The sequence below is a fragment of the Rhinopithecus bieti genome, unplaced genomic scaffold, assembly GCF_001698545.2.
Source record: "Rhinopithecus bieti isolate Rb0 unplaced genomic scaffold, ASM169854v2 scaffold_26504, whole genome shotgun sequence".
NCBI lineage: Eukaryota > Metazoa > Chordata > Mammalia > Primates > Cercopithecidae > Rhinopithecus > Rhinopithecus bieti.
Genome location: NW_016812891.1, coordinates 3,181,136 through 3,203,843, shown reverse-complemented (window position 1 = coordinate 3,203,843; position 22,708 = coordinate 3,181,136). Strand labels below are relative to the sequence as shown.

At 41.1% G+C, this 22,708-nt stretch overlaps 1 protein-coding gene and 1 pseudogene across 1 annotated transcript in view; both read left to right on the top strand.

Moving 5' to 3' along the window:
* HS3ST5 (heparan sulfate-glucosamine 3-sulfotransferase 5) overlaps positions 1 to 22,708 on the top strand; it is a 292,095-nt gene that overhangs the window by 189,665 nt on the left and 79,722 nt on the right. The gene's annotated exons all lie outside the window — the stretch shown is intronic.
* The window catches only part of LOC108512072 (40S ribosomal protein SA-like), a 56,791-nt pseudogene continuing 50,979 nt past the window's right edge, over positions 16,897 to 22,708 (top strand).

The window sequence follows — 22,708 nt, the reverse complement described above, 5'->3', positions numbered from 1 at the left end:
CAGCCTTCCAAAGTGCTGGGATTACAGGTGTGAGCCACCACACTCAGTCCCAATCCAAGGTTTACCACCTTGCTTCTCTTTTGGGTTCCTTTTTCAGCTCTGAATAATGCCAGCTGGAATATTGAGCAGGATCAGAAAATAAGCATGCTTTCACCCACCTCGCCTTCCCACTGAGGCAGGCAGCAATAATTGATCACAGATTTCTCTAGTCACACTGCAAAAAGTAAGAGCTGGCCAAGAAATGAACCATTCCAGACATAGCCTTGAATACTCAGACATCTCCTTTCCCTTCTTACCTCTCCTTCATAAATGACTGCAGTCCCGAGAGCCAAACCTTCAGCATCTGGATTTGCCTTTACTTCTGCCCACTTGTCTGAGACCCAGGAACAACTAAAACTTCCTGCAATCCTGTCTGCTCCCCATGAAACCCCCTCCTGGTCCTGTGCGCATTCAGTCCCCCTGAGCCCCTAGATAACCCTTCCCTGCTCACCATCGTCCAGTTGAAGAGATGTGAACAGCAAAGAGCTAAAAGCAAAATAATCTTGACCTTTCTGCATCTTAGTTTCCTCATCTGCAAAATGGGCCTGACCATGCCCAGCCTGCAGGATTGTGGTGAGTACTGAGATAGTAGCTATTAATAAGGTGACTGTAGCTGACACCACATGAGTCCTTGATCTCATCAGAGGAAAAGAGAGGAGAAAAGAGAGCCCCAGGAACTTGAAACAGAAGAAACCGAGGTGTAAATAACTCACATTTTGTACTGGCCTCCTAGTTTCACCACACTGCCTCGTAACTCACTGAGCACAGAAGAGCAAATGAATGAGATAAGACAGAATATGATTGGCCAGGACAGAAATTTCATCTCTCCACCAATATGGTGTGATGGGAGTCTGCCCCACTGAGAAAACGAATATGAAGATAAGCATGAAGCAAATCTTGCCATGGAGAGAGGATATGATTTTTCAGCAGGTGGGTGGGAAAAAGGGGTGGATCAGTGCAAATGTAGAAACAGACCATTTATAAAATTAGGAAATATAATGGAATTCCAATAGAGCATGTAAATATTTTCACTTATACCTATTGTTATTTAATGGGGATTGCTGGACATTATTAAATTAGCTATCCTGGATCAGGGCTGACCCCGGTTTAGGACCTGACACTCCCACACCAGCATGGAACATCCAAAAGGAGATATCCCAGCTGTTGGTACTGTGAGGAAGTCTAAACCGGGAGACAGACCCCAGGATCCGAACAGCAACACTCCCCACATTAACAGTACCGTGGGCATCAGGCAGTCAAGGGGTGTTTCCGTGAACAAGTTAAACACCAACTGGGAATATTCAAGCCGATAGGTAAAGTCTCAACCATTGGCTGGGGATCAGTGGCAAGACTTCAACTCCTTGTAGAGTCAAGAGGGGTGTCAGGGCTGAGAGGAAGACTAGGACCAGCCCAAAGCAAAATAAAGAGTATGAAAATTATTAGATCCCCAAGCAGAATCAGTTAACAAAATTGGGAGCCAATCATTCAAGACAAGGAAGATTTGGAATCACAGCTTAAGGCACAGGCCGAAGCCTGTGGCAGCAAAGGCTTCATGGGTGCTGAACTTCTACATCCCTCCCAGTGGAGACAGGGACTGACTGCTCAAGGGGCAGGTCTCTTGGGATCGCACCTACCCTGGGAGGTTGGACCACAGGAAGAGAAAATGTGTCAAGGCAGAGAACTGAGCCAGCGCTGGCCCCTCTAACTTGACAAACTCCCAGCAAAATCCACTGTAGCCTCTGGACTTTGCTGCCCTGTAAGATGAAATCCCGAGAAGAAAGATGAGAAAAGTAAATCTGTAGAGTTGCCGGGAGGTTTCACACTCTTCCTTCTTTATAAAAACCAGTTTCTGCTTAGCTCAGGTAGTAACAGAATTATTTCTAATTACCTAAAATTTCTCCTCTAACTGAATTTCAGCAGGAAATGATATCCTCAAAAGCTTTAATTTCTGGAGTGAAAAATGTAAAAAGTTAAGAATATAGGAGTGTTAACAGTCAATGGATTATCAGAGTGGCATGTGCAGCATAGATGTGTACACTGAGAGAAAGAAGTGTGCACTTGCAAGGAATAATTCTTTTTCTTTAAAAATAGAAAATGCATGCTAATATTGAGGATAGAAACAAATTTATTTTGCATAAGAAACATAAATTTGTGGCCAGATGCAGTGGCTCATTCCTGTAATCCCAGCACTTTGGGAAGCCCAGGCAGGTGGATCACGAGGTCAGGAGTTCAAGACCATCCTGGCTAACACAGTGAAATCCCGTCTCTACTAAAAACTTAGCCAGGCATGGTGGCACGCGTCTGTAGTCCCAGCTACTCAGGAGGCTGAGGCAGGAGAATCACCTGAACCTGGGAGGCGGAGGTTGCAGTGAACCGAGATCGCGCCACCATACTCCAGTCTGGGTGACAGAGGCTCCATCTCAAAAATTTAAAAAATAAAAATTAAAAAAAAGAAACATAAATTTGAAATTTGTAGCATATAATTAACCTAGCAACAAAGAATAGGAGATAAGAGTATATAGCTGAATATATTGAATTGAAAAATAATGACCTTAAAAACACTGGCACAATAATTTATATTTTTCTGTTTTAATTTACAGCTTGAGAAGTGTTGATTTAATTTTCTACATTGTACATAATTTGGGAGTGTCTTCTTTCAAAGGAGCTTTAAATATATTGGAATTTGTTGGGCAACCGTTAACTCAGAAGCAAGTGGTTGTCCATCTCTTGGCTTCCAGAGAGAGGTTGCACTGGTTCATTTAGGCAACTGGAATCCCATTTACCAGAAAGCTAATCAACAAGATGGCTAGTTACATTTATGAGTTTTTCTTTTAGAGGCATTTAGTTTCAGTCCCACAGATGGTAGCTGCAGACCATTAGTTTCTGAGCCAAGCTTTTCAGTGTCCTATTGTACTTAGCAAGATTGCTATTGCAGCAACACAATTATTCCAAATTCAGTGAGAGTCAGCGAGCCTAAAACAAAGCTATGCCATAACCATTTAATCCCAGCTCACCTTCCCCCTTTGGTGGATAAACAATCAAACACCTGCTGAATTCTGTTTCATATAATGAGAACATCTGAGCAACAAAGATCAAAGAACACTGACATTTGATCTCTAAGTAAAACCCCATTATAAAAAAGGATTTTTATTATGTGGTGTTGGATAGCTATTTTGTGGGTCAGATCATGCTGGGACAAATAAACAGCACCAAAAAATCCTAACGCAGCATGATTAATTTGTAAGGCAGGGGTCATTCCTTTGCCTCAGCATCAACATTTTGAGGGCTTCATTCTATCAGAGTCAGCCATCTTTTGAATGACTTGAAAACGGTCATTTAAAATGTACAGGGGCAAGCGAATATGTGCTTTCTGGTTTTTTATTCATGCTTTTAAAAAAGCAGTAAAAATGCAAGGTGAGAGGATATTAAGGATGTTTATCTTTCTAGTTACACTAGAATTCCCACTTTCAAGAACAAGCAAAATAGTTTGAGCTTTGAAAATGTCCAAAACACAAGTTTTCCAATGTAATTCACATAAGACAATTTGACGATTCCTTCTGGGGTTTCTTTTCATGGTTGCAGTGAATAAATAAATATGAGCACAAATGATAATGCTTTCTTTCAGGATTTTATTATAATTGCTGAATACATCTCCTACACTCAGGCATTAACTCCTTCTCTGAATCTTTTTTTAAAACATATTGCATGTACACTATAGAATGCAAATCCTCTTTTCCTTCTCCCATCACACCCAGACAGCTTGTGAAACCCGACTTCATAAAACCTCTCTCAAATGAAAATGAAATAGGGCTTTCACCTCCAGTCCTTCATATAAAGGTCTAATTGAAACAGCTTTCCCCAGATTCTCTTCTCTGTAAAGGGCACTTGTACTGTTCCTCATATATGAAGTAAATACTTATTTTGATGTATTTAGTCAAAAGGGCAGCTGGGTCTCTATACGTTTGCTTATGAGATTGCCTGTCTTAGAAAACTTGAAGAAGTCAAACATTGAGCAACAATCCTTTGGCACTGTGTGCCACTGGAACTTAACAGAGCTCTGTGGTGTTTTTTATATTAGCAGTTGTGTAAACGTAGGCTATGTGACATCTAGATCTGTGTGGATATCACGGTGTGCACAAATAACAGTACAGATTATACACAAACTTAACAGGACATCCAAAGCCTTAATTGTATTGAAAGTGTTGTTAAATTAATTCCATTGATGTGACAATACTGAGCAGAAGACTAATTTTCAGTAAGAATATTTAATGGCCATCAAGAAAACCACAGTCATTTCCTACTCCCTATAGAATACAAATTCTTGTATTTAAAATTAACACCAGCCAGAAGTAGCAGAGCATCCTCCTAACATGAATAGCCTCACTTATCTTTTGGCTAAATGTTGATCTAACCAACAAAGGGAAACTGTTTTAAGCCTGTCTCTTCTTGATATGAGAGGATGCAGAATTACCACAATTTTGGACAGTATTTTAAATCATTCAGGACTACTTTCGAGTAGTTGATAAAAACTAAACTTTCGTATATGTGTATTAACACTTTTCTCCATGTAATATCAAAGAGGTGATATACCCCAGATTTTAAATATCTGTTGACCTGCGAAATTTTTTAAAATTTTTAAAATTTTACTTTAAGTTCCAGGACACATGGGCAGAATGTGCAGGTTTGTTACATAGGTGTATATGTGCCATGGTGGTTTGATGCACCCATCAACCCACCATCTAGGTTTTAAGCCCTGCATGCATTAGGTATTTGTCCTAATGCTCTCCCTCCCGTTGCCTCCATCCCCCAACAGGCCCTAGTGTGGGATGTGCCCCTCCCTGTGTCCATGTGTTCTCATTGTTCAGCTCCCATTTATGAGTGAGAACATGTGGTGTTTGATTTTCTGTTCCTGTGTTAGTTTGCTGAGAATGATGGCTTCCAGCTTCCTCCATTTCCCTGCAGAGGACATGAACTCATCCTTTTTATGGCTGCATAGTATTCCATTGTATATGTGCCACATTTTCTTTATCCAGTCTATCATTGATGGGCATTTGGGTTGGTTTCGAGTCTTTGCTATTGTGAACAGTGCTGCAGTAAACATGTATGTGCATGTGTCTTTATAGTAGAATGATTTATAATCCTTTGGGTATATACCCAGTAATGGGATTGCTGAGTCAAATGTTATTTCTGGTTCTAGATCCTTAAGGAATCACCACACTGTCTTCCACAATGGTTGAACTAATTTACACTCCCACCAACAGTGTAGAAACGTTCCTATTTCTCCACAGCCTCACCGGCATCTATTGTTTCGTGACTTTTTAATAATCATGATTTTGACTGGTGTGAGATGGTATCTCATTGTGGTTTTGATTTGCTTTTCTCTAATGATCAGTGATGATGAGCTTTCTTTCATATGTTTGTTTGCCACATAAATGTCTTCTTTTGAGAAGTGTCTGTTCATATCCTTTGCCCATTTTTTGATGGGGTTGTTTTCTTGTAAATTTGTTTAAGTTCCTTGTAGATTCTGGATATTAGAGCTGTCAGATGGGTAGATTGCAAAAATTTTCTCCCGTTCTGTAGGGTCCCGTTTCACTCTGATGCTAGTTTCTTTTGCCGTGAAGAAGCTCTTTAGTTTATTAGATCTCATTTGTCAATTATGGCTTTTGTTTCAATTGCTTTTGGTGTTTTAGTCATGAAGTTGGCATCCCGAAGTCCTGAATGGTATTGCCTAGGTTTTCTTTTGGGGTTTTTGTTTATTATTATTTATTTTTGAGACAGTTTCACTCTTACTGCCCAGGATGGAGTACAGTGGCACGATCTTGGTTCACTGCAACCTCCGCCTCCCAGGTTCAAGCGATTCTCCTGCCCCAGCCTCCTGAGTAGCTGGGATTACAGGCATCCGCCACCACGCCCAGTTAATTTTTTAGTAGAGATGGGGTTTCACCATGTTGGCGAGGCTGGTCTCAAACTCCTGACCTCAGGTGACCCCCAGCCTCGGCTCCCAAAGTGCTGGGATTACAGGTATAAGCCACCGTGCCTGGCCTCTTCTAGGGTTTTTATGGTTTGGGGTTTTACATTAAGTCTTTAATCCATCTTGAGTTAATTTTTGTATAAGGTGTAAGGAAGGGGTCCAGTTTTGGTATTCAGCATATGGCTAGCCAGATTTCCCAGTACCATTTATTAAATAGGGAATTCTCTCCCCATTGCTTGTTTTTGTCTGGTTTGTGAAAGATCAGATGGTTGCAGATGTGTGGTGTTGTTTCTGAGGTCTCTGTTCTGTTCCATTGGCTGCAGACCTAAGAATTTATAATATCTAGAAAAATGATTTTATGGTACCTAGAAATGAAATTTCCAATTCAAATTACTCTAGAAGTAACGATTTTCTTATATCAAATCATTCTGAAATTATAATTTTATGCATTGGGATGAAGGAGGATGTATCTTCTACAACAGAGATCAAAAGTGACAGAAGCTTACCTCTAAGAGAAGTTTATTTCTCTGCCAGGTGCGGTGACTCATGCCTATAATCCCAGCACTTTGGGAGGCCGAGGTGGGAGAATCACTTGAGGTCAGGAGTTCAAGACCAGCCTGGCCAACATGGTGAAACCCTGTCTCTACTAAAAATACAAAAATTAGCTGAGCGTGGTGGTGCTTGCCCGTAGTCCCAGCTACTCTGGAGGCTGAAGCAGGAGGATCCCTTGAGCCTGGGAGCCAGAGGTAGCAGTGAGCTGAGATCATGCCAGTGCACTCCAGCCTGGGTGACAGAGCGCGACTCCAAAACATTCCCTCCACCCCCCAAAAAGGAAGTTTATTTCTCACTGACCTAACAATTCAGAATGAGTAGTCTAGACTGGTAGGTTGGCTCTGCTCCACTAGGTTATTCCAAGACCCTATTCTTCTGTGCTTCAGTCAAATTCATCTTCATGGTTGAAGTGAGGTCACTGCTATGCCAGTGTCCCTGTGCAAAGAGGAGCAGAAATGAAGGGCAAACAACCCTCTTTTAAGTGATGTGGAAGTTGCACACATCACTTCAGCTGACATTCTATCAGTGAGAATTCAGTCCCATGGCCACATTTAGCTGCAAGGGAGGCTGGAAAATAGTCTGTGGCATCCCCATCTGTGTTCATACCCCCAAATAGCCAAATAACTACATGCTTTCAAAATCCCACTCAGTCTTTGATCCAGCATAGAGTCATGTACTGGCTTTTCCATCAAGAGCTGAGATAACTCTTTTGTGCTGGTAATGTGCAAACAGTTCTGATTCCTGACTTTACCCAGAGTGCCCCTATATAGTGTTAGTATAGTAATAGGATAATGCAGTATAATCTCCCATTCAGAAAAGAAAAAAAGGGAAACACATAGTAGTCCCTGATCCATACCAGTGATGAAAGCCTGCTGCACAGTGTATTCAGTCGTTCTTGAATGCCATAAAGAAATACCTGCAACTGGGTAATTTATAAAGAAAAGAGGTTTAATGGCTCATAGTTCTGCAGGCACAAGCATGGCAGCTTCCCGGGAGGCCTCAGGGAGCTTTTACTCATGGCAGAGGGTAAAGCGGGAGCAGGCATATCACATGGCAGAAGCAGGAGTGAGGGAATGTGGGGAGGTGCCGTATACTTTTAAACAACCAAATCATACGAGAGCTCATCAAATATTGCAAAGATGCACCAAGCCAGGAAGGATCAACCCCCATAATGCAAACATATCCTCCCAGGTCCCACTTCCACCATTGGGAATTACAATTCAACATGAGATTTGGGCAGGAATGAATATACAAACCATATCACTTAGGAACAGCCTCCCTGCTCTTCTAGGGGTTGATGACCTTTGCTTAGACCCTGGTGGACATTCTTGGCCATTGGCCTCCATGGCTTCTGACTTTCCTCTCTGGAGGTTCTTCCTTGCCCATATTCTCCTTAGCCACATATAAGGTGAGACAGAGAGAAACCCTCCTTGGGGACCTCGTTTAGGGACTGAACAATCACAGGACTTTATGGACCAGACTTCTACTTTCTTTAACTATATGATTCTCTCAAATCTTAGTCAATTTAGGTCAGCCAACTGTATCTTCTGTAAAGGAGGAACAAAGTTGACTGCCTTAAAAAAAAAAAAAGTACTCTTTCATAGTGCTCACAGATTTCTATCTCAAATATCCTATTTAGCTGTCTTTATGGTTGGCCATTAGGATACAACTCTCTACTCTCAAAGATTGCTTCTTGTAGAACTGTGGTTTACAGAGAAGAGGCATATCTACAACTGGACTCTGTAATTTTTTTTAATTTTAGTAGAAATGCTAAAGGTGATTTTATTTCTAAATCAGACTATATTTTTCCTTTGAAAATTACGAGAGTTTGAACCCATTTAGTTAGCCAGTCTGCAATGACAATCTATTCTATCACAACGTTAGGAAGATGTACTTTCCTTTCAGATGTCCATTGGTTTAAAGGTGATGAGACATCTCAAGGGCATCAACTCAATTAAGGTCACTTACCACAAATTCTTTAAATTCAACTACCATAGGTACAACACTACTGTGAGAAATTATCCTCCCAAAGCTAAGGGCTGTGGCTTAGGGGCAGACAGCTGTGTTCCTGCTGAGTGAGGAAGGCCCCTGCTTCCCACAGCACCCCCACACGAGCACTCCCTCCCACTGCAATTCCCAGCAGCTCAAGACTCAACTCTCACTTCTGCATCTGCTGCCTTTGTTTGCTTCGGTGTCCTTGACCCTGTCTGCTCCACATACCTGGCCACTCTCATTGAACCTTCACGGTTTTGACATCTCTCATTTTCCATCCATGTAAACCACCCTGGTCACTCTGTCCAGACTCCCTCCTTCTAATCAGGTAGCCTTCGAGGCCCCATGTGAACGTTCCTGTCATTCCTCTGGTTTGGGGACCTGCCTCTCCCAAACCCAACATTGTCATTTCATTTCAGCCTTGCCTTAAACCAAAGCTCAGATAAGCCAGGCTTACTGCTGGGACCACTGCAAATGACACCTGAGATGAAACTTGAAGCACACTAAGCCATTTTGAGAAAGAATCTTTCATAATAAAGAAACTCTATTCCTGGAGAGATGATGAAATTTCAGTGTGAGGTGGTTTGGTTTTGCTTTAGCAAGGCAGCCTTTGAGCTGTGTGAGATAGGACTGGAATGTGCTATCAGGACCAACCTAGAAGGACAAAGCCAAGACCTGCCTCCAGGGCTTGTAGGAATATGGACAGAATACCAGGACCTAGTTGGTATACAAGGTGTGAAGTCAGGTTCAAAGCCAAGATTCTCAAGGTAAACAATGAGGAATTCCAAGAAGTAAGGGTCAGGTCAGCAGCAAAAATCAACAGAGAGTGGAGGAACTGGAGTGAAGTTGGAGCACAAGTGAGAGTAATTTCCATGAGCATCGGTTGAGATGTTTGAATGGCCCAGGCTCTGCAGACACAGGTATGTCACTACCTGGCCAAGGCTCCCACGGTTCAGGTCCCAACTGACAGCAGAGCAACAAGTTAGGCAGACATAAACGTTTGCTGAATAGCTGTTATATATCAGGCACTGCCACAGGAGCTGTACAAAGGTTACTCATTTAATTCTAACAACAGTACTTTGAAGTAGGTATCAACTCAGCCTTTTACAGCTAAGATTAGTGCCCAGTTCTACCTAATGCCAATGGTTTTGCCTTTTCTGTCCAGCAGGGGTTAAAAGTCTGTTTAAAACAATCTATGGATTTTTGGGACCTGCTACCTCCAGTTTCCATGTTTCTGCTTATGTCCTGTAGATGCATTTCTTTGAGAACTATCTTCTGGATAGAAGTTTCATGATTAAATGCTCATGTTTGGTCATACAGTAGGAACTTTTGGAGAGTTTAATTTTAGGCTGTGTGGGACCGTTATGCAACTTATCAAAGACAGTCCCAAACTGAAAGAGTTTTCTTTCTTTGTGATGTAACTAAAAATGTCTTTATCAGGCTCTGATTTTATTTGTGAAATTTCAATCTTTGAACAATGACTGGTGGGAAATCCAGTTCACTAAATGTATCAGTCGTAGGTCATCCAAAGGTGATGAGAGGTCTGCCAATGTTTGGGAATGCTGCATGCTTGTTTCTGTACAGTCCAAAGCAGAGTGAAGTTTTTCAGCTTAAAAACACAGGAAAGTGGCTCTCCTATATTCATCAATCTGGTCAGGGGCAGTTCTGTGCCAGTCTGCTCAGACTACAGAGTAGAGTGGTGAACACAGTTGCCCCTGGGAACTCTGGGAGTGCATTTACACTGCCTGCTGGTTTCTCACTCACTTAAAACCTCAACATAAAAAATAGAGATGAGTCTCTTAAGTAAAAATTGTTTTGTTTGAGAATAATATACAAGAAGCTGGACTGCAATCTGGGACATATATACAGACCAGATTGACCTCTGGAGTGTCCACAGAATAAAGGAAAAGGTTAGAGTTTACTGGGGAAAGCGGAGGCTGTGCGTTGGTTTTGGATGAAAGCTTATTGGTGCTAGCACAACAAAAGAGATGGTGAGTTCTGACTGGCGAGTGTCAGTAGTTATTAGGTAGGACTTGTAATCCTGAAGTTACAGTTAGGCCCTTGTAGTTTTAGACTGAGCTTGTGAGACTGTGTCAGGCACGTGTTCTTGTATAAGCAGCCAGCTGTCCTTATGCTGCAAACTGTCCTTGTGTGACCCATGTAGTAAGCTGCAGTTTGGAAAAATTTCTTCTGTTATCAAGAAAATGATGCGTGAGATCCCTCCCTTCATGACTCTCCTTGGCTCCATTTGCCCAAGTTTGACACAAGTGACTCTATTTTGAATCTTACGACTTTCACACCCCAAATGCTAGTATTGGAATAGTAATGATACTACATATCTAATCACCTCCTATTCTGCAGTGGACATGCACAAGTTCCTGAGAGGAACACAAATCCAGAAAAGGAATTAGACAATGGTTATATATGGTGATCTCCCACTGAACACAACATATGTGTTATTAACAATGATAATCATTATTATACTAGACATTTATGCAGTACTTATCATGTGCCAGGCATTATTCTTGTATTTTATGGATATTAACTCATTTCACCTTTACAACAGTCTCACGAAGCAGGTATTATTATTCTTCCAATATTACAGATGAGAAAACCAAGGCATAGAACAGTTAAGTAATTTGCCCAAGGCCACATGTCTAGTGAAAAGCAATCACTGAAATTATGCTTCCTGTTTGAAAGAACTGATGATGAGACCGATTTAATGAGTGACGAGTACTTTGGAGTCAATAAAGGGAAAGAGAGAGCGTGATAAACTTACATATAATATTTCATCTAAGTAGGCCCACTCTTCACTGTGGCCACCTTCCACCACTTGTAGCTCTTCTCCAAAACCTGAACATTTTTCCCTGTAAATGTATTTAGGCAAAGATAATTGCTGTGATACTAAGGCAGGAATTGGTGAGTGAGGTGAGAAGATAACTTTTACTTAGTAGCAGTCCAGAAGAAATGACACCATTCTTGACAGCACTCCTCCCTTAGGCTTCCCTATCCCCTATAAATGGCTAAACATACAGGAAAACCTTGGTATGGGACTATTCTTTGCATAGAGCTCATGAAGACTAGATTGATTAAGGGCAGTTATGTTAGCTTCTCTTATGAGACTTTGAAATAGTTTTATTATACAGAATGCTTTCTGTAAATGGCATTTACCTGTAAGAGGAAAAAGATGATTATATCTATTGATTATATAATTATTCATCTTTACAAACATTTTGCAAAGATTATCACATTTAAATTCTGTCTGGCTCACAAGACTTGTGTTATCCTCACCCACCCTCGCAGTAACTGCTCCCTCCTTTCTCCCAGCCACGCTTACCTCCCATGACTCGTGAGCCTGCCACGTGACCATATTCAGAGCTTCCACATAGAATAGGTTTAAATGAAAAGGAAGATTGTTGACATTACTTTCTGAAGGTACTTTATTTTACTCATTCCTTTTATTGGTTTACCAATCCCAAACTGTAAACCTTATTTGACCCAGGACTTTTTCCATGTTTTAAAGCTTCATTGCAATTGCACAGCTCCTATAAATGCATGCTCCTCATATCTCCATCTAAAGAATTCTATACAGAGATGGGAGGTTGTTACCCTTGAAATAATCAGACAGTGATGCTCCAAGCAGGAGTAATGAGGATGATAAAGGAGACAGTATACAAATGGAAAAATTTAAAGGCAGGGCATTATTTTGTGAGAGAGAGAAGAGAGACAAACTTGAAACCAAGAAATATCATGAATATTACAAACAACCAGCTGTAGGAAATGAGGAAAAAAATATGAGATGGAACATGAAGCAGGGAAGCCTTTGTTTTATTCAAATAGATAAGGATCTGAGAACCATTCACATAGCAGGCTTGTATGCAAAATACACACACACACACACACACACACACACACACACGAACTATCGTCTTAGATAGAGCAGGAAGCTGACAAAGATGCTGAGAACACTAGCAGTCCCAAGCCGGTGTCTGTAGGACAGGAGCCAATGGGCAGGAAGAGTGCGCTCACCTTCTCAGCCTCGCCTTCCAAACAGCCCCTACTGCCTTGTCACATTCCAACTGAGTTTCATGCATTTGGTATTGTTCGTATTGTTAAAATGAAAATTAAAGCTGTCATACTTGGGTTACTCAGACACATTTATAATTTATCACCTTTCTTAACAGTTAAAAAGAACAACCAGGAAATGTAGCTTAGTTCTCACTCACAAACTCTCAGGACTGCATAAAGTGTACTTGAGCCTCATAGGACAGATACACCGCACACATTTAGCATATTTATTTCTCCCCTTATGGAACTTTTTCTTATCCCTCATATGCTTAGCTTTAAATATATTCAGAGGCTATAAATATTATATGGCATTTTGAGATCTGAAAAATAACTTCTTCATTGCTGATTTACTGATATGTTGAAGAACAAATTTAGTATCCATATTTACATGATAAAAGTTTTCAGTTAATACACTGGACTGTTTTTAGCCATCCATGGCAATGTTGTGATTACATTTCAATCGTTGAGTGAAGGAGAGAAAAGGATCCAATTTAGAATGAACCCAGGTTTCTGGGTAAGTGGAGATTTGCTGAAGTTGTGGGGGCAGGAAGAGACACAGGTCTCCAGTGGTAAAGTTAAGTATATTTTAATGAGGCACTTTAGCCAGAGATGTCCTCTTGATATTTAAAGTATGTATAATGCACTCATTTGCAAAATGCCATTTTATTTACCTCTGAATAAAAATAATAGTTACTACTTATTGAGTACTTGATTTGTTACAGGCATTGTTTCTCACGCTATCTTATTTAATCCTTGTAACAACCTTGTGGGTATATTTCTTCAATTTACAGATGAGGAAACTGAAGCAGAAAGAAATAAAATAACTTGCTTAAAAAAATTCACACAACTACTAAATGCAAAGAACTGCCAGGCTCCAAGCTCTTGCCTTTGCCTCTGCCCTGTACTGCTTCCAATTTAAAAAATAACAAACTAGCCACTTTTGACAGAGCAGTGACATTTCTCTCTGGTGGCTCAATCTCAGAGCAGCCCTCTCTGCATTCCTCATTGTGCTCCTCTGCCCAGCGTGCTCTTCTGTGTACTGTTGGAGCAGATCTGAACATGACACTAATGCCCTGTGTTGGATTCACAGCCAAAGTGGGGATGGAAAAGAGTCAGCAAGGTTCAATGCTTTATTTGTTGTACAAATAATCTTAGAACACTGTAACAAGCAAGGAGGAGGGGAGCTTAGAGAACTTCTAATTCATCTCAAACATGTAATGCATCTCAAATTTCAGCCGGTCACACACCACCTTCGTTTTTTTGGCCAGATCTACCAACTACTTTTACAATTATTTAATACACCATTTAAATAAACTTTTAACACTTTTAAATGCATTTATATTAAAATATATATATCACTATTATAAATGGCAAGCCAGTATCACTTTTCATAAATTAAAGATAACCATAAAATGTACAAAATAACATTATGAAATTCTAGTCTAATATTGCCAAAACTCTTTGAAATTGATAGCCAGTATAGATTAGACATTATTTAAGAGGTGTGAAAGATACTGTAGCATCAAACTGAGACTTTTCCCCTTGAATAAATAGAAGGATTGAAAAAGAAGTAGAAGAAAATTACTCTTTCCCCAGGTAGTTCAGTGTTATTTAATGCCATGTCTGTGCATTACTTATAGTCATCTCTAGCATAGCCAGTGGTTTGTATCCATCACTCAGGAAAGTCTAGGGAATAGATATTCCCCACGTTAAAAAGAAAAAAAGACTAAGGTCCAGAAAGGTGAAATGTTTACATGTCTGATACCTGACAGCTAGCATTTAGTAGATGTTCAGTGAGTGAACAAATGAGGTATTTATTCAGACATGTTTGCACTTTAAAATCAAATATGGGTTCTAATGTTGTAACTGCCACTTTCTCCCAGTATGACCAAAACCCAGGTGGTCTCTTGACTCCAACAATGTTCTTATTCATGCCACATAGTGCTCCACAATTGAAGATGATGCATAAATGGTAGTTGAGAGCTAGATGCGGATTCTATGACAGATCCAAGTTCTACAAGGCAAGACCTAGCACAGAGTTGGGAATCCAACATGTATTAAATAAGTAATAGGGAATAAATCTTTAAATAGATAAACAGGAATCTTGTTGCCTCCTTCCTCCTGAATTCAGCAGTTAAGTTCAACTTCTGTTTACTGAGAATACCTTTGTTTCCGGCACTATTCATATAGAGTAGAATCAGATAAATGGGTCAACTCATGCTGAATTACCCAGATGAAGTGATCAACAAACGTACACTCTGCCTCCTTCCTCATCTATTTTTTTTTTTTTACCTTTTGTCCCTAATGTCATTTGGGAGAGTTTAAAATTCTGAGTTCTTCAAATTTTTCCAACTGCTTTTCCCACCTACATCAACCTCTTCAACCACAGTAGCCCAAGAGTGGCCACTATTAGGCTATTATGTTAATCATCCCAGATGGCCTAGCTATTCAACACCAAAGCTCAGGGGTCGTTGGAAGCTAAGCACTCCTTCAGTCACTGCAGTAAGAACAATATAAGTGCATCTGAAAGGAGAGTGGGGAGAAAGTCAAGGCTACGGGGCAGAGATATTCCTGTGTGACTGAATGGTGCTGCTCTTGGCAGAGTGCACTCCTGCTATGGATTGAATATTTTTGTCCCTTCAATATTTTTATGTTGAAATCCCAACCCCAAGGGGAGGGCATTAGGGGGTGGGGCATTCTGAAGCCCTAACGAATGGGATTCATAGCTTTATAAAAAGAGACCTGGAGAGCTCCCTTGCCCCTTCCCCATGAGGATGCAACAAGAAGATGGCTTCTATGAACCAGCAAGCAAGCCCTCACCAGGCACTGAACCTACCAAGCCTCCGAAACTACGAAATACATTTCTGTTGTTTATAAGCTACCCAGTCCGTGGTGTTTTGTTATAGCAGTTTACAGGGACTAAGAAAACTCGCCATTACTATCTTTGGTGGAATTCACCTTCATGTATTCCATTCCAAGAACAGGAGCTTGGAGAAATGTTTCCGATAAATTACACTCAGTATTTTTTACCAGGAGAGCCACGTAGATGAGTTAGATGCAAAAGACTGTCAAGTGTCATATTTTCAGCCATTTTGAGAGATGCTAAGAAGGAAATTAAAGTGTATATATAAGATATTCCTGCATGGTTACCTGCTCATTCCAACCCAGCTTCTCCTAACTCTGGGTTCTGTTTTTATGTGGCCTTTTTGGACATCAAGACCTTTTGCCCACATTTCCACCATTCCATCATTTACGTAGCAACTGCTCCAACAGTAATAACAGGAAAAATCCTACTAACCCAATTATTAATTATGCTAGTACCATAGTAGATATCTTTTTTAGAGAACAAAATAAATCCAAAAGCCATTTTGTGAAGAGAATAATTTTTTCAAGTCAACATTTGAAGGCAATATGCCCTCACTTTATGAGATCAGTGACTGTCCCTTTCCCAGCACCTAGAACTATCATGGCATATAGATGTTCAATAAGTACTTGTTCAATGAATGAATGTAAATTTGAACATATAATGGACTAAGGAATCAGAAATTGGTGCTAATTTAATTACTACTACTTCTCCATCTGACCAATATGTCTTCAGACAAGGTACCCAACTTTTAGAGCCTCCTTTTTTTTTTTAAATCTATAAAATGCTAGTGTTATTTTTAAGATTAGGGATAAAGTATTTAGAGCATCTAAGACAGTACCTGGCTCATAAGAGGGATTTAATAAGTGAGAGCTCTTATTATTATACTTCTAAGTGGATCTATTTGGGGGCATTGAAGAAGTCTGAAAACTCCTTTAATTTCAAACACCTAATAATCAGTGCCACCAATTAGTCATCAGTGTCACCAACAGGGCATAGCGTTGGATGCCAGAGGAGATATCAGAAGCAGGAAATGGGAAGGGTGGAAGGGATGAAGTAGGAATAAATGAATGGATTGGAAAGGCAGGCAAAGAAGGGGAACTCAGTGGAGGAGCCGGTGACTTGCCATGAATTCCTGCCTTGTTAGCACTTGGGACAGTGGGTCCTATCCACATAAGAAATTGCATTTCCTTTCCTCAAGAGTGCACTCAGACTGCAGGAGAGACACAACTTGACACCTTTTGAATGGACACCTGAAAAAAGTCCTCTTATTTTCTGCCACTGCTTTGTGTTTCTTTCTTTTGTTTGGCCAACTTAATATTAACTATTTCAATTTAGCAGATATTTCTGGAGCAACGCCGAATTCAAAACCCAGTTCTTGGCACTCAAGCAATGATATACTAAATATTTTTCACCGAGGACTACAGAAGATCTTACATCCCTGTGATGTCTACAGGTGTGTATTTCTCTCACCACCTTGACAAAATTAAGTTGACTTTCTCATATGCAAGGAGAAATATACTTTCTAGTATCCAAGTGTTAAAGCTAGCATACTGTTACTTTTGTACTTTGAAACTATAAATGGGATATGGGTGGAGGGAGGAGAAGAAATTGGAATTGCTCTCATTAAGGGAGAAAAATCTTTTCCAGATAACCTATTCAAGAAGAAATAATTCTCAGGTTTCCACTTTGGATACTGACATTATCCAGAAAGTCGTGGAAACAAGATTGCTATGATACATTATATTGTCATATCCACATATCCATTTAGGAAAAAAATACATTGGCAATAGTTCTTCAGCAGAATTCATTATGTTCTCTGAATGAATAAGATTGAGAAGGGAAAACATCGAAAAATGATATTCTCTCCAAAAGTAATTCTTCATAAAACACCAGGACTTTTGGCACTCTGTAAATACCATTTTGTAACAATTATAATTAAAAGAGTCAAAAGGTCAGAAAATGCAAAGCCCAGTGAAAATGCCCCATGCCTTACTCCATGAAAATGTCTAGAATGTACTTGGAATATGTAAATGAATGAGGACTATTCCACAACAACCTCCACTTGAACAAAACAAGGCTTTTGAGTTGGCGTAAGTTCCTTGAATAGTATTCTGAAGTGAGTCTATGCCAAAAATATAAAATAAGAGCAGCACATTACAGTAGCCAACAGTCAAACAAACAAACTGGCCCTTCAGGAGAAACTGAAGGATTTCAAGTTAATGCCCAATTCACTTCAATAAAACAAAAACATGTTAACTTTCAAGGTGCTGTGAGAGATACAAGGGTGTATCGGTCTGTTCTCACACTGCTAATAAAGACATACCTGAGACTGGGTAATTTGTAAAGGAAAGAGGTTTAATTGACTCACAGTTCCACATGGCTGGGGAGGCCTCACAATCATGGCTAAAGAGCAAAGTCACATCTTACATGGCAGCAGGCAAGAGAGTGTGTGCAGGGGAACTGCCCTTTATAAAACCATCAGATCTCATGAGACTTACTCACTTATCCACTTATTCACTATCACAAGAACATCATGGGAAAGACCTGTCCCCATAATTTAATTACTCCCACTGGGTCCCTCCCATGACACGTGGGACTTATTGAAGCTACAATTCAAGATGACAGTTAGGTGGGGACACAGCCAAACCATATCAAAGGGAGTTGTAGCCCTATTCCTGTTTTGTGAGGTTTGTAATCTAATGAGTTAGACAGACAGCTGCCCTTGCAATTACAACACAAGGCAGGATTTATTATTCATTCAGCCAATATGCACTGAGCACCCACTGTGTGTCCGTCTCTGTTCTGAGTGCTAGAGATAAAGCAGAAAACAAGGATCTCTGCCTTCCTGGTGTGGGATTCTAACATGTGGATTGTTGGAATGACCATGAGTAATATGGAGGAAAACAAAGCAGACAAGGGGGATGCAACCTGGGCTCCAGTGATAAAGCCCAGGGGAGTAGGAGTCCTCACTGAGAAGGTTGCATTTGAATAAAGACTTGAAGGAGGTGAATGAGTCATTAGGGTGGCTGGGGAAGACCCTTCCAGGCAGAGGAAGGAGCAAGGACAGAGTAAACACTATGCCTGGCACGTGCAAGAAACAGCAATAAATAAACATCACGAAGAAATTAATCTTGACTGTGGAATAGGAGAAAACATCACGGAAAAAGATGACATCTGACCTAAATCTTGAACCAGTGCCCTAGGTGGAGAGGGAGGACAGTGACATGCAGAGTGAGCAGCACGAGCAGGGAGCAGAGTGAGAACAAGACGCAGGTCAGCTGTGCTGGCACCCGCCTATCTCTTCCAGCTGTGGCTCTGTGGGTTACTGGTGTTCATTACTTCATCAACAGCTCCCTGCTGTTTCTTTCTGCCATTCACATCCTCATCTACCTCTATTTTTTCCTGCCTGGAGTGTGCTGTGGTCATCACCCCTTCTTCCTCCTGTCCCTGAACATAATCCCTGCCTCAGAAAGCCCATCTGTTTTCTCACCTGACTTAACGTATGTATCAGTTATCCTCAGGTCAGTATCTGAGTCACAGTCTAATCAATAGTGCTGTGAATTATGGAAGGAATGATCAGGGTGTAGGAAACATTTGCAACCACCTATAGGAAGAGCAGCTGTCAACACTGGGGCCTCTGCAGCCTGCAGGTGTCTGCAGGGGCTCTGAAGAAAGAGCTCACGGTGTCCTCTCCACATTATCTATTTGCCAGTTTAGGCCTCTGTATCTCTCATGCCCCTTCCACCCTGGTTCACCAATCTAGAAGTCACTTATAGAGAAAACCAGCATCACCTGCTCCCCTGGTGTTTCTGAGCTTCCTCACTGTGCAGCCCTTGTGCCGTAACACCCTCATGGTGAGCATGGATGGCAGACTTGGAAGCTGTGACAGTAATGTGGGCTGAAGATCACTTTAGAGGATTCCACACTGAAATGCACACAAAATTTCAGGACACTGGAGGAAAAGAGAGAAATTCACAGAGGCTAGGGTCAAAGAGCAGTGCTTACAGGGTAGGGTCTAAGGCACCTCCCCTCAGCCCCGGCAGCCCCAGCATAGAAGGAGCTAGGTAGGAATGATGGTTTCCAGCAGCCCTGGCTGCACACTAGAATCACCCGAGGATCTTTTAGAAAACTGATTCTCCGTCCCTAATTAAATGGGAATCTCTGGGGTAAGGCCCAGGCAGGTATTTCCTTGGCAGTTCCATGTGCAGCCTAGGCTGTGAACCACTGAGGTAGAATCAAAGCGGCCTTCTTCTCACTGCAGATCCTGCTTCCTGTGCAGCTCTATACAAAAGATTCTGCCTGCCTGGGAAGGACTCCCCCTTTTAGCCTCTCTACCACTCCTGTGTCTCCACAATGGGGTTTCAACCAGACAGTTCTTCAGAGGAGAGGAAAATAGATGGCTACGTGTTAGAACATTGGGTCAGACCTTGTATCCAAGCCAGCAGTGCAACCTTGGGCAAATTATTTAACCTCTCCTGGCCTCAGTTTCTTCACCTGTAGCCAGATGGCAATAATCATACACACCTAATGGTGCTGTGATGATTCCATGATATCATAAGTGCACAGCCCCCTCGCGTAGTGCCTGGCACACAGTAGGAAACTGCTATTTGCTGTCAGTGTTGTGTGTCTTAACCGGGCTTATGTGAGTCCTTACCCTGCCCTCTAGACACAAGGCTTGCCAGTTTCTTGACTCAATGTACTCTCAAACTTGGATTGTTTTAAATTTCTCTCTCCTCCTCCTCCTCCTCCTTTTCCTCTCCACCCACCGCCTCCCGCTACCGCCCGCCGCTCCCCTCACTCTATCTCTCATGCTCCCACATACACACACTCTGTGGTGTCTGTCACATCCTGATCTTGCTCCCTCTGCCTGGCCTGGCCTCTCTCTGTCCTTCCAGGCATGGACCCCTATGCAAGCTCAAGATTCATCTTATAATCACCTCCCTGGAAACTGTCCCTGAACAAGCCCCTGCACCCTATCTCAACCGGAATCTTCTCTGTGCTGCTGAAATGTCCTGGACATATTTCTAACTCTGCATTTACCACATTATATTCTATCTGTGAATGTAGCTCTTGCCCCCACTACAAATGAGCATCTTAAAATGCATTATTTGTCTTATATTTTTGGTGCTTAAAACAATGTCTGGTACACAATAAACACTCAATAAATGTTGACTGACTGAATAAATGCTCTAAAATATCTTTCCCGGTGGCATATTAAGACATCTAGTCCCCTCCTCTTAGCCTAAAATTTATACCATTGGCATCATTTTCATGGGTTAAACAAGGAATACACCACCACATGGGTAGATTCTCTATGCAAATCTAGCTAAAATGCAACTGTGTATACACGTGCACATGGACACATGATACTACAGGGGGCAAGGACTATCTACTGCAGCCATCCTCATCACCTCCCTATCCATTAGTGTCCTCTGAGGAACAGTGGGGTCATGGGCTAGAGAAGCTCTCAGGTTCTCTCCAATCCTGGAACTTTGTGGAGGCAGGCTCAGGTCTTTGGGAAGTGCAAAAAAGCTGACGCTGAGGGAAGAAAATGGAGAACTGGACAGGGCAGTAAGGAACCAGGCCCACTGTCATCTCTTGATGGGCAGAAGACAAGATGGGAATGATGAGATCTGTGCAAGAAGATCATTCAGGAAGGGCAGATCTACATGCAGGGTCTAGAGGAAATGGAGAAGGAGGTGAGAAATAGGGGGTAAGAGGAGAATGAGATCTTCTCACAGCAAGCACTGTGGAAGGGTTTGGAGTGGGGGAAAGATGAAATTGGAGGGTTGGTTGGGGATCAAGTTGACAAAAATAGAATGTGGATAAGAGGACAAGGAGGACAGAACAATGAAAATATCGGGCACATTAACATTAGCCCTAAAAATCTCCTGGAAGAAAGTCAAAACTCAAGTCCTCTGAATTCAGACTGGCTTGAAGGAGAACCTGGGCTTCTGGTGGTGAATGGGACAGGAGACTGAAGGTCCAGCCGTTAGCCTCCCCTTCAGACCTACCAAAACCCAGCCTTCGTTCACATTAGGTGCATACACATTGTTTGGTGAAGACTTTATTCAAGGCTCACAGAGAGGGTAACTATTTATAAGCCTGACTTTTCCCCCCTTGAATCTGGCCAAAACCTTTGCTTCAGTTGGACCAGGCAATCTCCATTGCTTCAGACCGTAACACTGTTCTGTTTGCTGTTGCTTTTAGATTATAGGTGAACAGCACGAAAATGCTGTTTGTGACCAGGAGCACATTCCTGGAAAATGCCTGCCCTACTGGTATTTGGCTGAATTTTGAATGGCTGTCTTTCTGACTACCTTGGCCAGCCAGTTGCTGTGCAAACAAGAGGGTGATCTGTACTCATTCCCAACATTTATATGGCATAATAAGATATGACAGACTTTATAGGAAACTATGGATAAATTGATATCAAAAATTGATACATTGGTTGTCTGAAAACAAAATCACGTTTGCTGATAAGCTTTAATTTATTCTGGGAACAAGCAGTAAAATGAAGATTTCCTTTGGCAAAGTTTTACTGGAAATTCATAAAATCATGCAAGTGTACTGATTACAAATCAGCCGTCTATACCATGCACAGATATGATCATTGTACAATCCTTATCTTTCTCATTTTGTCACTTCTGTCACCAGTTTGTGTTTGAGACCCTCTCAACTATGATATAAGCTATGAGAATATTGAAAAAGGGAATCATTAATATGCAAACAATAAAATTTAGGGTGCAAATAAGATAATTCAAAATATTTATATGGTAAAATATTGAAAAATTAAATTGAAGTGACAAACATATTAAATGATTATGAGAGAGGAATTTCCAAATGGAAGCATATACCACAATCACTCCCTTGGCACCAGTGTAAGGGCACATTGGAATACTAAATGCCCACATGGTTACAGGCAAGGCTTATTGTGACCACTGATAATGAATATTACTAATCAGAAAGAGAAGTACAGAGAGAAACAATAGTAAATAATGATTTCACGGAAGGGAAATTTGTGGATTTTTTATTTTACATAAAAGAAACTTGATCAGATAAAGATACTGAGTAGGTCTCTGACTTCTTAGGCCCAAGAGCAAACTCGACGATAGATAGTTTCAAAATTCAGTTTCCTGAAAGAAGTATTTTAAGAAATTTTTTAAAATTTCAAATTGTCCCCCTTCTCCCACTTTTTTTTTTTTTTTTTTTTTTTTTTT